General features: G+C 35.1%; 1 protein-coding gene across 3 annotated transcripts in view; it reads right to left on the bottom strand.

Moving 5' to 3' along the window:
- sertad2b (SERTA domain containing 2b) overlaps window positions 1-12,992 on the bottom strand; it is a 35,153-nt gene that overhangs the window by 2,242 nt on the left and 19,919 nt on the right. The gene's annotated exons all lie outside the window — the stretch shown is intronic.

The following is a 12,992-nucleotide window of genomic DNA, read 5'->3' as shown; positions in this document are numbered from 1 at the left end:
AGGGTACAAGAGGAGCAATAATTTGGGTGATTTTATAAAACTATTCAGAAAACAAAGAAGAAGAAAATGGAAAAGAAAGAAAGGAGCTGCTGCAGTGTGTTTGATTTTAATCCAGGCTGACAGGCAGCCAGTCGCCGCCTGAATCACGGCGCATGCGTCTTCTCTCAAACATATACACACACACACACACACACACAGGAAGTGTAAGCTGCAGGCCCAGTCACCACGACTGGTTGGTTGCCATGACAAACCGAGTCAGCTGGGAATTCACCCAAAGAAACGACAGTGAATGGGACGCGGTGGAGGGAGGAAGAAGAGTACAGGAGGAGGATGAGGAAGACAAGCGAGAAGCGGAAGCAGAGGAATAGGTAAGGTAATGAGGACTCCATCCAGAGATGCAGATAAACCCACAATCGCATCTACCACTAGGCCAAGGGTGTTCAAAGTGAGGTCCGGAGGCCATTTGCAGAACCTGTCCTGATTTCTTGCGGACCCCAACCACAATTCAAGAATAAATTACTACAAAACTACGACTATTGAATCAAAATCTACTTACAAAAATGTTAGATGCAGCAAAAGTGATAATCTTTTCTGAGCTTTCTAGTTTCCTTCCAAATTGAACCACATCTACTCACAACTTGTACTCTAAAATGTACCTTTGTGCACCCAAATGTGCTTTTAATTGCTGTATTAAAATTTGGCTAAATACATTGACCTAAATCCTATTTTTATTGCCAAGAACAGACAAAATATTTTTTCAGATTTCTTATGTTATTGCCTAAAATGCAGTACCATAGAATTCCTTTGGTCTACGCTTGATCATTTGTAGCAAAGGATGCATCTGTAGGTAAATAAGTACTTCTAAAAACATGTGGAAAGTTCAGTCCTTCCTGTTTGACTCAACATTAATACAGTATAGTGCTGATCTGATTAGTTTTTTTGGTTAACCGATTAATAATTGGATAAAAAAGGTGTTTGTTTTACAAAATGTGAACCAGGTGAATTCAAAACAACAACAACTGAGGAGTTCTAGGTAGAACATATCTACAGACAAAAAGTTTTTTGTGTTTTAACAATGCAAAATGTTGACATTTTTGTACAGATTTGACTTAATTAGTGCTCTGAGGGCGGTGTTCTTTCAGCAAATGGCCTTTTGAAGAGTGTGTATATAGCTTACTATTAATTGTGTATTATATTAGTTGACTATTATTTCAGTTATCGATTAATGTATAATATAACTGAAAATGACGGGTTCTAACCGGTTTTCTGTTGAAAACTGTAGCGGAACAGATTGGAATCACCATAGTAGGGGTGTAGCGATACAATAATCTCATGATACGATATTCTAATCACAATACGATATGTATCAAAAATATTTGGCAAACAATACAATTTGATGCACTTTTAGGACAGAGTGATTTTAGTGGCATTTTGTGTTCCATATACTTGGATTTAATTAACTGAAAACTGATTAAAAGCACCAACTACACAATACCTGACTCTGTTTGGACAGAGTCTAACAGTCTACAGCTGGACAAAATGATTCAAAGATGCAGTGAGAAAATTATTTTCTGTCATTTAATTCATGTGGACTTGACATAAAACTCAAAGTTTCAACAGTGATCCAGGAGCTGAGTGGGGAGATTATCAGCCTCTGTAGACTCTCAATATGCAAATTATTGCACTTACGTTTTTCTTTTGGACATAATGTGGCTGCATTTTGGAGTAAAAAAAGTCTTTTGGACTCTAGGAAAAAGGCTTTTCTACCTTGGCTCCCGGAGTTAGCCGTGGCTGTAAGCTGTTTACTACTAGCTGCTGGGGGAGTGGCTCTGCCTCACCCTGTAGTGATCGACTCCTTGCAGCTGTGCAGCGCCGCCATTCCCCTGCTTGGATCTCTGAGTAGCTGCCTCTCAAACTGCCAGGATCTCATCGTACTCTCAGTCTCTGATACTCTTTGTCAGTTGCTAATAAGAATGACCGAGCCGCCATCGTCATCATGGAAATCCTCACTGCACCCAGAATGCGGCTGCGGGTTTCCCCTCTTCGTTTTCCAGCTCAAAACAGAGCGCCACTGCATGCTGACTGTTCATTCTTCAGGTAATCTTTTATATAAAGAACAGAAACCACTAAGCTAAAAACAAATTACGAAGTGGATGCCACTAGTCTCTCCGATATCCAAACTCTGCATCAATTTCGCAATCTCACTGCTTTTGCCGCTACTGCGTTTGCGCCGCTACTCCTTTCCGCTTCTCTTTCACGGTTACATGCACAACTTTACTTCGTTTTTTAGCAACAAAATACAGCCCATCGTTATTTGTTGAAGATTTGATTTCTAAAAACAAAGGAATCTAATGTTGCGTTTCGTTTTTTACGTTTGGAAGCTCATTCTCTTTCACATAACCGGAAAAGCCGGTTTTTGACATTTCTCTGACATTCGGAAAAATATGGTTTCCCTATTTTAGCATAACTGGTTTTACTTGGCCTATTAACAGAATTTAAAAACTGGTGTGTAGTTTATAATGTGCACTTTAAGCACACGTTGAAAGTGACACTGGGGGAGGCGGAGTCTTGCTGCTACGCCGTCACAAACCAGACACGTTAAAAAGACGGTATAAGCCTATGGACCCCTACGGTTTAATGTATCGATACTCGCGGATGAAAAATCGATACCTTCCGAGGGGATAGGGGGGGAAATCAATAAATATCATAGAATCAATATAATTATACAACCCTACACCATAGCAACCAGTGACTCAGCAATATTTCAGTCTCTGCTTCTTACATTACTCAGCAGATTTTTATTTTGTAAATAAATAATCCAGTATCTAATAAGTTGGGAATTATTCAGAGACTTGAACAAAGTATTCACACTTGCATCACACCAAGCGGCATCAGGTTAATACAGTTACCAGGACCAAGACCTCTGTAACCGTAACATCTTCTTGGGAAGATGTGAACTTCTCCATATCTTCCCAATAATTTACATCGTGAATAAAGATGCATTAGAAGAAATGAAAAGAGTTTCTGCCAGCTGGATAACATCTGGCATTAACGCGTTCTCACGTCGGCACTCCTTCATTGCAGCACACTGACTGCTGCTGCTGCTTCAGGAAAATGGAGATTCAGAGGCGCGAGGAATCAAAAAACGGCATTTCAAAGCAGAACGCTGCTGCTGTGTGACTGAGAGGCAAAGCAGCTGCACATGTGTGACTCACAGAGCCGCGGCAGGCTGGTTGGGCTCTCTCACACACAAGACGCACACAGCGCAGGGCTGACATACCAGAGGTGCCCCACCCGTCACATTCCTCTTCATTATCCTCCTCTCGCCTCTGACTATCCGCTCCTTCCACACTATTTCACCCGTCTTTAACATCCTGCAGCTTTAATTCCTCCAATTTCTCTACAGTAACTCCGTTAAAAAAAAGAAAAATGCATCGTAAAAGAGTCAAAGTGATAAAGCACAGCAGCAGAGCGGGGTCACGCTGACTGAAAATCCTACCGAGTCAAAGTTAAACTATGGTGCCAAAACTCTCTGAAAGAGTTTCCTTTAGAGAAATGCAGTGAAATAAAAAAGTCCTGACGCTACGCTTGTTTTCAAATTTGTTGGCATAAACTTATATTACAACTAGAGACGCACCGATCTGGCTTTAACCGGTTCATACCAATTTCTGGCATGATTAAGAACAAACTGCTTGAAAGCTACAAGATGCAGATAAAAAAAAATTTTTCCCGGGGGTTTTTTGTTTTCCAACAGATGTTTAGTTTAAAAAATGCTAATTATAAAAAATATATATTAAAATGCCATTTTGAGTATTTGTTTTACATTAATTAACTATGATTAAGCCTGTAGCAAAAAGCAATTATGCAGTTAATCACAACATCAATTAAAATGAGCTTAATTTCCATTTGGATGATTGATATTTTTGTAGATCAATTTTGTTTGTAGAAATATAGTCCATTTTATGTATTGTTTTGGTTGTAAGTGGGGCTCCTTCTCCTTGTTTTTGTTGTTTTATTTTAGATATTTAAAATGTCTTCCATTGATCTTTAAGAGCACAAACTTGCATTATTTTATCAATATTAATATATTATTTGAAAAAGGTCTAAAAACCACAACATTGTTCTTTATCACAATATTATTTACCATCCAGCAAAATTTGTTATGACAGGGCTAACAATGCTAATTTCTTTTACTACTTTTGTCAAGCTAATACCTTTGTAAACCCATTTAAAAACAATTAATCTAAATGAGTAAATATGTTTTGAAATATCTGAAATATTGTGGTTCAAATTTATTTTGTTCTGTATGGTTTAATGTTATGTAATGCATTGGTAATATGATAAATATAAAGAAAAGGTAAGTGAATGAGAACTGTTACAATAGATAGACAATATCAGAAGCTGTTTCCTCACTGCTACGTAAACGTTAGCTTATAAAACAAGAGGAAACTGATGGGTCTACGTACATAAATAATCCTTTAATCTGTTTTTCTTTTAATCAGACAACCTTTATCGAACCAAAATTACCTTCCTCTAGGAGATATGGTTTATTGGAGTCAGAAAATCACATTTCCTTACAGTGGACTATCACAGCAAATGACTTTACATGAGCACAAAATGAAAAAGTCCAAAATAGTTTGAGAAAACCAAATTATTAAAAGGTACAAAATGACTAAATTAACTGAAATTAAATAAAACATCTCTTTTAAAGTAATGTCTAATATTATTTTAGCAGCTATAATAATAATTGTTGCATTTGTATTTATACAACATGCAACATTTTCAAGGTAAGTTTTTCAACTTTTCCAGCACGACTTTGGAGATAAAAACAATACAAATGAACTAAAAAAGACATTTTCAAGTCACTATTGTATGATTAAAATATTAGAACTAAAATATAACAAAATGTTTAGAAAATAATTTCATACACCTTGCACACCTCACTGATTTGAGAAAAAACACAACTTTAACTTTAAAAAATCCACTATTTTCAATAACTTTGTTATTGATAAGTCATTGAGCCATTAGGAATAATCAATATTCACTACATTGAAACAATCCTAACAAATTGTACTAAGGTAAATAACTTTCATGGTCAAATTATATACTAAGAAAGTTACAAAAAATATATTCAAATATGTTTTTTATATGCTTTTTGGCATTTACAAATACAAATAATTTTGTTAATTTTAGCTGACCTAAAACTTTGAAAGTTTAGCTACATTTAACTTCAGACAGCAAGGGGGAAAAAAAGTGTGTTTTTATTACAAAATATCTGGATTCAACCGTAAATATCATTTTCCAAATTTAAGATTTTAATCAAACGTTATGTTGCATTTTATCACAAAACTGTGAAGCACTTGGAAAGAATGAAGCACTTTCCAAATAAGTCAAGGATTTCAATGGAACCCTGATGTAAATAAAAGCAGATGTTTGGCTTTAAATGCGAGTTTTGTTTTACCTAAAAGGTTATAATGACATCAAAATCCCAACCCGTATCCGAAAAAAAAAAAAAAAAATTAACGTCTTGGTTTTCTCTTCCTTTAGCTGAACAAGGGTTAACTCCAGTTAACAACAAATCCATGTAACTATCCAAGGATCGCTACAGACGAGGAGGTAAAGTCAGGTGTGTGCATGCATGGTGGGTGCTGGATGCCAAACATTAAACATGCGGTCTGATGATATTATTCCTGGAGCCGGCTGCGTGTGCATAGTGCAGTAGTGGAACGGTAGTGGACGGCCTCTGCAGTGATATTATGATCCTGTAACCGGATATGCTGGTTTCCATGCCTGAGCTGCACATCCACCCCTCCCCCTCGCCTCCCTCCACGTTGGGCTATTTCAGGTTCTGTGGATGCACAAAGTACTAACACACACACACACAGTGCTGCAGGTAGATGAAAGTGGCTTTCTCCTGAGTGCATCAATCTCTGCATTTGCACATGCATTCCAGACGAACGGCTGCAGTCATGACTGCATTTTTCGCTGCGATGCGCCCGACTCTGCCTGAGGACGAAACTCTCCAGCTCACCTCTGTGAGAATTCACCTACCGCCAAGGTTATTACAGCTAACTAAAGGTAACGAAATAACAAAAACTGAAACAGAGAAAACATTTTTGTCAACTGAAGTACATAAAGAAAACTAATTATAGCATGTGTTTATAAAACTAATTGAAACATATTGAAATTATAGACATAATGTCCTTTGATTTCATGTTTATGAATCTATTTATTAGCCTTTCAAACTGATGTGAAATTGATTTCTTTTTCATCCCACACACAAGCAGTTTACGTCACTCCCAGTGCTGGACAATAAATCCATAACAATATATACTGCGATAAACCTATCAACAGAATATTCAATATTCAATATATAGAATATTCAATAAACTCCAATCCTGGGAGATGTAGTGAATTCAGCCTCTAACAGCTAGCTAAGCTAGGCTGGTGGAATCTACTATCTCACTCACTCTTTGGTTACCTAGCAACTCACTCACTCACTCTTTGGTTACCTAGCAACTCACTCAATCAATCTTTGGTTACCTAGCAACAGCCTGCTGAGTAACTTGCACAGAAGCAGTTGTAATGTTTTTCCACTTTGCCTCAAAACTGCTTTAAAATAAACAAAAATGTGGAGAGAAAACTGTGGATAAAAAAAGCAAAGGTAACACCACCAGGTAGGCAGCATTTCAAATATTTAAAGTGGAAAATGTTTTGATTAGCACAAAATGTTCATGTTGTTTGGTGAGTATAACTAAATTTATTTGTTAAAACTACAAAACAGTGGTAAAAACAGAAAAATATTCTAATAGTCATAAAACAATTCTGTTCATCTGATATTAAAATACTGGAAAAAATAAAGTTGTTCTCAGTTGTTTTTTGAAAATACAAAACTTACAAGTCACTTTACGACTTTATGCAAAATTAACATTTAGTTTTTGTAGTTAACTCATTATTAATATAATTCAGCTGCGATTTCAATCACTTTAAATTTATTTACATATATTTTTAGTTAATTCTGTCATTTTTGCAGGAAAACTGTGGTAGCTGGAGCTACCACAGTTTCTTTTAAAAACAACACTTTCTCTTGAAAGTGTATTAAGAACTAGCAAACAAACTGAATTAGACAAAAAAACAACAAAATAAAACTAAACCATAAAGAAAAATGCAAAACTATTATAACCCTGTGTGTTTTACTCTCTCTCATGCACACACACACACAATGTCGTCCTAGTAAACACATTCCAGATCAAACCCAGAGGAAAAGATAGCACATTGTGACCAGACCCCACTACGCTCACTTACACAAATTAAGATACCATTACCCCAAGATGACAGCCGAATCATTAAAACTGGTTCTGTGTTCCTAAAATCCACATTCAAGATTTATTCGTCCCGATATCAGACCTGATCATCGACTTCTTGTTGGTAACCAGGAAAACACACAATGAGAGTCACTTCCTAGCAGCTGCATAATCAGAAACCGCAGACATGAAAATGACACCGTGACACAGTTCAACACGCACCACTCAGCAAATCAAGGTTCTGATACTTCTGATTAAAGAAAAGCGGAGGAGATAGACGATTACGCACTGAAAAATGTTTTGTCTTTTTGATTTGAAGAGTCTCAAGGGCAATGGAGAAGCCAGAGTTTGATATAATACCAAGGAAGACAGCAATGCCAATGGCAAACTTTATATTAATAACCAATAAGCCTGTCATAATAGCACATTTTCTGGACGATAAATTGTCTCAGAAGTTATTGCGATAAACGATAATATTGTTGTTTTAAGACCAATTTCAAGTAATATAACGGTAATGGCATAATAATGCAAGAACACATTCTCAAAGATCAATAAACTGAACATTTAACACTGAAATATTTTAAATATCCACAATAAACTGAGACAACAAATAAAAATAATTATGAAGTCTCTATAAACAAAATTGTCCTTCAAATCAAGAGCTAGTAGAGACCAAAAAAACCAGACTGAAAACTTATTACCACCCAGTTTTTGGTAGAAAGAGAGAAAAACAATAAGTCATCCAAATGGTAATTAACAAGCTTGCTTTAATTTATCCTGCGATTAACTGATTTATTGCGACAGGCCTGTACGCCGATGTCAAAATTTGAGCCAACTTTGTATATATATTCAATAAGACTTGAAACAAATAAACTGATTAATCGATTATTCAAATAATAACTGACTAATTTTAATCGATTAGTCATTAACTGGAGTATACAGACTCAAAGGCAATTTTCTGAAAAAGGAATACACTCAAAGCAGTAATTTAGGCAAAACTACACAAAGAAATATACATTTTCCATTTAAGAAAATGATGTGAAAAAAAAAACAACCCTCTAAACCTCTTCCAGCGAAATCGTTTTAGCTTCATCCAGTTCAAATCATGTCACAAAAATCTCTTATTAAACATCTTAATTGATTTGTTAATTGAGAAAATAATCAACATTTTTATTAAGTCAAGAAGAAAGAACTGAGCTTCTCACATGTCATACACTAAAATAATGCCTTCTTATTACACTTTAGTCAATAAAATGTGCATTATTATATCAAAAAGGGAGTTAAATTGCTTATTTGCATCTTTTATCGTTTAAAAAATTCTCAAATTCTGCAGAATGTACCAAGTTTTTTTTTTTTTATCCTATTAAACGTCAGAGATAATTCATAACTAAAATCAAAGTTATTAAAAACCTCTTGAATAACTTTAGTTTTAACTTATTTTATTTTAGGGCTGCACTCTTTAGAAACTCAGGTATTTTAAAATGACCAGCTGGTGTTTATAAAACCTCTTTGAAATGTTTTTCCAACTCCTGTTCATAGTTCTACTGGCAAATTATTTCACTTATAAAACATTTTTCACAAATGGAATAATCAACTACATTTTCATCAATATTAAGGAATTATTGCCTTTACACAAGCTCCTATATTTTGCAGAAAAGTTACTTCTAAGTTTTGTCTTATTTCAAATATGTTGAGATATTTGAAATAGACCAGAAATACGTGGTAAGATTTTGTGTTATTGTAGTGTGAAGGAGCAAAAAAGTGCAAACGTGAAAAGAGAAAGTGATTTCATGATTAGCAAACAAACAAAAAACAGGAACAAAGTATTTTTTAAATTTAAATCAGATAGTTTCTGTGAAAACACAAAGATCTGTGGGGCTCCTTAACGTTTATAGTTGTTGATAAGAAAGAAAATGTCTCTCTACCCTCAAAAGGAGTAACAAAAGTAAATGAGGTAAAGGTGTTTCGTTTTCCAGCATTACAACAAGTCCAAATCAACAAATTGCTCCAAAAGAAGAAACTTAAAGTTCTGGAAAAGCCCAGTGAGATTCCAGAACCAAACTAGTCGGAGATTTGGAGAATGACTGCAAGGCGGAGGAGATCAAGGCGGGAAATTTCTTCCAATATAATTGCAAATCAATAGCACGTTTCAAAAAATTTTAGTTGAAAAAAAAAAAAAAAAGCATCTCAAAATGAAACTTTGAGAATTTTTTCTCAATACAAAATATGTTGAGAGTAATTTACAATGTGTCGTCCATTGTTGAATGTACATTTTGATACTTTTTCAAGTTATTTTCTCAGATTTAATTTTTTCAGTAATTTTCTCAGATTCTTCTTTTATTTTTTTCAAAATCAAATCAGACATTTTTTCAAATTATTTTTAGATTTATTTTATTTTATTTTTTCAACTTATTTTTTCAAATACATTTTTTTAATCAGATTTTATTTTTTTATCATTGTAATTTTGTTATTATTTTTCTCAGATTTCATTTTTAACAAAATCTGATTTTATTTTCCCAATTTTTATTTGAGACCAAGTTTTATGAATTGCATTCTTTTCAAATCACGTTTCACAGATTCTGTTTCACATTTCTTGGGGCGAGACTTGCTTTGGAAAATGGCAGAAAGACGCATTTCTATTCGTCTCAGTGGATGTTAGCAACAACGTTTCTATTGGTCGGCTTGGACACAAAGCTTCAACAAAGTATTAGTATATGGGGCTGCACACGTATATGTTATAAGTTATTTTACATTTATATGCAACATCAGTGTGCCTAAAATAAAGTCTGCCATCACTTTAAATAGTGGATAAAACCATTAATATTACGTCTGCCTCACGTGAAAATGATTCCAGTTTCTGCGAAACCGAAGAAAGACGGGAAAATATGGTAAAGATGAGCCACAACCAAAATAAGCATGCAAGCAGTGTGTGTGCGTGTGTGTAGGAGTGTGTGTGTGTGTGTGTGCATGTTCCCCGAGTCAAAGTGATCACAAATGCTCACATGACAGAGGTCAGCTGGCTATCAGAGAATTCACCACAGGCTCTTACGTAATGACAGACCTGGTTGCAAAACACTACAGTGGCGCGGCGCAATAATGCAGAATCTACCTAAAAAAACAGAACTGCAATGACAGACAAGTCAGCAAACATCTCAACACCTGAAAGATTTAACTTTCCTGACTTTAAATGCATTAAAGTCCAAGCGTGGGCCAAAGTCATCAAGTCAAAATGCCATTTTTAAGAGCTGAAGTCACCAAAATGACGTCATTTTTTAATCTATTCATCAACAAACTAATTAAACTATCTTAATTTATCAGGGAATTATACTTTTTTAGTAGAAACCAAAACTTCAAATGAATTTTGCTTGTTATAGGAAAGGCATCAAATTTGTTTATTATTTTGTGTTTGAATGAAGAAAACTAGGAAACAATATTTCATCTACAATCAGAAATAAAAACAGGATCTAGGTCAGTTTTCATTTGAAAACACTTGCTGTATTTACCCAAGTTTTAATACAGGAATTAAAAGCGCCAAGGGAAGCACAAAGTTTAGAAAAGATGATCACTTTGTGTGGCATTTAACATTTTTGAGAGTAGGTTTTAATTTAAAAGCGTGTCCTAATTTATTCTTTACGATGTTGTTATGGCTGTTGAGAGAAATCTTTTTTTTTTAAATAAAAAAAGAGGAGTAAATGTCCACCAAAAACTGAACTTTTAAAGAAAAAACGTGAAAATGTCTGAGTTTGAAAAGTACAAAAAAAAATGCCAGAACAAAATTTAGAAACTTTTAGATTGATCTCAGAAATTTCGCAGAAAAGAAAACAGAAATTTCTGTTTCAAAAGTCAAATTTACATGTGTTTTTTTCTTTTTTAGACAAAATTCTGATTTTTTTCAGGCAACTTTTAAGTTTTTTCAAGAAAATTTCTGAGATTAATATAAAAATTTTTGAGTTTTTTTTTTACAAGCAAATTTTCAACTTTACAAACTCAGAAATTTGCTTGTTTTTTTCTAGTAAATTCCCATTTTTTCTATTGAAAATTAACTTTTTTCCCCCTCCATCAACAATTTGCAATCATGATGCCTTAATTATGACTGGGGGGCCTCAAACAATCAATCCAGGTGCCACAAATGGCCTCTGAACCCTACATTGAACACCCTTGGTTCAAAGTGAAAGACCAGCCTTCGGTAGCTGATTAAAGTCCGTATCAGCGACACTGACAAAGGGGTGCAAAGGTCAGGGACAAGGCTGAAATAAAACGTCTCTCTTTCTGTTTGCAGTCAGACTCTGCACTAAGTCATTAGACAAACAGATCCTAAAAGTGAATGTTTGGGAAAACACACACATCCACAAAGACCAAACTCCTTCAAAACAGACACAATCTAGTGTTCTGGTGACGACAAGGATTACTTTTACGTAACCGTGCCGTCACTCCAAAGGTCAAACCTACATGTGCAATCAAAGCAAACTCGTGCACATCCCAAATTTTCCGGTCCGGGAGAGCGTCTCTGATCACACACTCCTTCCCCGTACGCACTCACTCTTAAGTCTATAAATAAAAGGCAGAAGAAGAGAGCAGATTTAGGTCAGCAGACATGCTGCTGCTGATGAGCGGGTTCTTCTCCGATGGAGAAAGCAGCCGCAGGATTCTGGTGCCGAGCGTCGACACGAAGCCAGCGGCTGCCTTATTACCGCACCTTATGCCTTGATTTTAATCCTAAATTTACTCATCTCAGCCACACTGCCTGCTGTTGTGGTGGAGCGTCGCGGAAACTGGCTCTGCAGCATTTATGCACCGAGTTTGAGCTCTCTTCCAAGCCCGCCAAGCACCAGATGTTTAGATCCAGCTGCAGGCGAGTGGCTGTTCTGAACACAACGCGACAACGTCCTAAATTAACTGATAAAGTCACAAAATCTGATAAATTAAAAATAAAAAAACAGACATAAATGTCACACTTTGTTTTTCTATGCTTAATAACTATGGATGAACCGATTCACTTTTTTCATGTCCAGACACGATACAGATATCCGAGGTTTAGGTTCTGTATCGGATATTGACCCGACACAGAAAAACATTTCTTTTTTAAAAACACAGAAAATTTAAAAAATATTTAAACCTGAAATATTAAACTTTTCTGGTTGTAAATGCATCAAAGTTCAAACTTTTGTGACAAAATCGTCAGCTCAAAATTGCTAAGTTTTTTTTACCTTTACAGAAAAAAAATCTATTTTTATAAACACAGAAAAAGGAAAGAAAAGTTGGCAAACATCAACACCAGAATCATGTAATTTTTCTAGCTTTAAATGCATCAAAGTCCAAACTTTTGGGCTAAAATCAGGTCAAAAATACTAACGGGCCAAAAGATATAATTTTTTACAAACTACAACTACATGATAGACAACAAATAAGCTAACGTTCAAAAAACTTCAGGATGATCTTCAATAGCTAACAGCTAAATGTGACACATTTATGTTTTCTATGTTTAGTGACTACAGATGCACCGAACTACTTTTTCCACTTCCGAAACCGATACCAATATCTGAGGCTTAGTATTGGTCGACATCGATCCGATATATATAAACAATGCTGAATTGACTTACGACATTTCTTTGTTTTTAAAACACATATATGTTACTGAATTATAAATTTATTTGATAACTCTGCACCAGTAGAACACATTTAAACACA

The sequence above is a fragment of the Xiphophorus hellerii genome, chromosome 22, assembly GCF_003331165.1.
Source record: "Xiphophorus hellerii strain 12219 chromosome 22, Xiphophorus_hellerii-4.1, whole genome shotgun sequence".
In the NCBI taxonomy this organism is placed as follows: Eukaryota; Metazoa; Chordata; class Actinopteri; order Cyprinodontiformes; family Poeciliidae; genus Xiphophorus; species Xiphophorus hellerii.
This window is presented reverse-complemented; position numbering and strand designations above follow the sequence as displayed.